The sequence below is a fragment of the Papio anubis genome, chromosome 13 (assembly GCF_008728515.1).
Source record: "Papio anubis isolate 15944 chromosome 13, Panubis1.0, whole genome shotgun sequence".
Taxonomy (NCBI): Eukaryota; Metazoa; Chordata; class Mammalia; order Primates; family Cercopithecidae; genus Papio; species Papio anubis.
The window spans coordinates 36,445,927-36,448,818 of NC_044988.1; the positions used below are offsets into that span (position 1 = coordinate 36,445,927).

Sequence of the window (2,892 nt, forward strand, 5' to 3'; positions counted from 1 at the left end):
AGGCACTTGTCTCAGGTGAGGCAGTTTTCTGAGGGGTTTCCCAGGAGTAGCATCTCAGGACACCTGAGAGGGAAGGGGGGTGCAAGGAACACCTCTGTGTGCACACGCCTGTGCTGTGCTGGGGATGAGCTGTCACCTTGAGGTGGCATGAGGCATGTGTCACCTTGACTCTGGCTTGGGAGCCCCAAGGTTAATGGAAGGTTAAGACATGATCAAGGTGCCCATGAGATCGTGACAGGGACATGCTGGGTTTCTGTGGCTTGAGTGCTTGGATGAACATCTCATTTTCCAATCACACAATTGCAGTGCAGAAAGGCATCAGGAGGCTTGGTCTGGTATTAGGAACTGAAGAAGCGGCCCAATCCCTGACCAGAACGGTAGCATCAAATGCCTTGTGGTTTCCAGGTGGCTGTGGTAGTGTCTCAGGAGTCCTTTAGTGTGTTCTCATGAACACCGGGTTACACGGATGGCACCTCATACTTTTCAAAGCTCTTTCAATCTGTCCACTCATTCTCTTCTAGGCATTGTAGCTTACACCCTTTCCTCTCACCGACGCTGGTTTAGACCTGTCAAGTTCTTGAGCGTCACCGCTGCACCCATGAGTCCTTGCACCAGTGCCTCTCCTGTGGACTTTACCTGCTTGGCAGTGTGGCCCATGTTCATTGCATCATTAATCCGGTTTTCCAGGAAGCGCCAAGTGTCCTCAAAGTCTGGAGAGGAGTCCTGCATCATCACCAGCTCTGTCGTGTTGTAGATGCCAGTCAGCATGGCTCGGCGGGTGTACCAGTTAAAATCAGTGGACTAGTCCCCAGCGTAATGCCACATGTCATCCACCGTGCTGGTGAGCAGGCTCAGGCTGGATGGGATGTTGTGAGGGAGCATGAGGATGCTGAGGGCCCGGGGCCAGTGCTCAATGTATGGGATCAGCATTCTCAGTCTGGTTTCCACTGCATCCCTCAGGAACTGGTCTGTCTTCTTCTTCTCTGCCTGGCCCAACTGTACCAGCTTCTGCTCCTCTTCCAGCACGCGTGTGAGCCGGGCATTGCACTCGGTCACAAAATGCAGTATTAGTTCACTGCCATCCTTCCCAAACATGCTGGCTGCTGCACTGGAGAGACCTAGAGACTGGGCTCCTTCTGCAATCGACTCTGCTGTCCACCCGTGGGTGGGCACGAACTCCAGGGCTGCCGTCAAGATGCGGTCCTGCAGCTGCTCCTCACTTTCATAGCCCTCCTCCTCCTCCTCGCCGCCCTGGTCTGTATACCTGGGGGGTGGATGAGAAGACTCTGGATCAGGTTTCTCTGCCCCCTGTGTCTCAGAATGCTGCTGAGATAATGAAGGGGGAGGCTGCTGCTTCTGCTCATCTGAAGACCTTAGCCCCACAGCTGAAGCATGGAAGGCACGTGGCACCAGGGCTGGTTGGCAACGGGTCACGGGCAGGCACCGCAACTGCAGGAGCTTCCAGCCCGCCCGGCCAAGTGCACCAGACACGGCTGCCGCCATCGCCATTTTGGAAGCGGGCGCGTCGCCCGGCATCTGTCTTTATAGCAGCATAATAATCCTTTATAATCCTTTGGGAATATACCCAGTAACGGGATGGCTGGGTCAAATGGTATTTCTAGTTCTAGATCCTTGAGGAATCACCACACTGTCTTCCACAGTGGTTGAACTAGTTTACACTCCCATCAACAGTGTAAAAGTGTTCCTATTTCTCCACATCCTCTCCAGCACCTGTTGTTTCCCGACTTTTTAATGATTGCCATTCTAACTGGTGTGAGATGGTATCTCATTGTGGTTTTGATTTGCATTTCTCTGATGGCTAGTGATGATGAGCATTTTTTCATGTGTCTGTTGGCTGTATGAATGTCTTCTTTTGAGAAATGTCTTTTCATATCCTTTGCCCACTTTTTGATGGGGTTGTATTTTTCTTGTAAATTTGATTGAGTTCTTTGTAAGTTCTGGATATTAGCCCTTTGTCAGATGAGTAGATGGAAAAAATTTTCTCCCATTGTGTAGGTTGCCTGTTCACTCTGATGGTAGTTTCTTTTGCTGTGCAGAAGCTCTTTAATTTTATTAGATCCCATTTGTCAATTTTGGCTTTTGTTGCCATTGCTTTTGGTGTTTTAGACATGAAGTCCTTGCCCATGCCTATGTCCTGAATGGTATTGCCTAGGTTTTCTTCTAGGGTTTTTATGGTTTTAGGTCTAACATTTAAGTGTCTAATCCATTTTGAATTAAATTTTGTATAAGGTGTAAGGAAGGGATCCAGTTTCATCTTTCTACATATAGCTAGCCAGTTTTCCCAGCACCGTTTATTAAATAGGGAATTCTTTCCCCATTTCTTGTTTTTGTCAGGTTTGTCAAGATCAGATGGTTGTAGATGTGTGGTATTATTTCTGAGGACTCTGTTCTGTTCCATTGGTCTATATCTCTGTTTTGGTACCAGTACCATGATGTTTTTGTTACTGTAGCCTTGTAGTATAGTTTGGAATCAGGTAGTGTGATGCCTCCAGCTTTGTTCTTTTGGCTTAGGATTGTCTTGGCAATGCGGGCTCTTTTTTGGTTCCATATGAACTTTAAAGTAGTTTTTTCCAATTCTGTGAAGAAAGTCATTGGTAGCTTAATGGGGATGGCATTGAATCTATAAATTACCTTGGGCAGTATAGTCATTTTCACAATATTGATTCTTCCTATCCATGAAAGAGCATGGAATGTTCTTTCATTTGTTTGTGTCCTCTTTTATTTCACTGAGCAGTGGTTTGTAGTTCTCCTTGAAGAGGTCCTTTACATCCCTTGTAAGTTGGATTCCTAGGTCTTTTATTCTCTTTGAAGCAATTGTGAATGGGACTTCACTCATGACTTGGCTCTCTGTTTGTCTGTTTTTGGTGTATA

The 2,892-nt window shown here is 47.2% G+C and overlaps 1 pseudogene across 1 annotated transcript; it reads right to left on the reverse strand.

Moving 5' to 3' along the window:
* Window positions 1-289: 289 nt before the first annotated feature.
* Window positions 290-1,539, reverse strand: LOC101023472 (annotated as a pseudogene). Its single transcript, XR_162656.5, has one exon. The product of XR_162656.5 is annotated as a ubiquinone biosynthesis protein COQ9, mitochondrial pseudogene (transcript).
* Window positions 1,540-2,892: the final 1,353 nt, after the last annotated feature.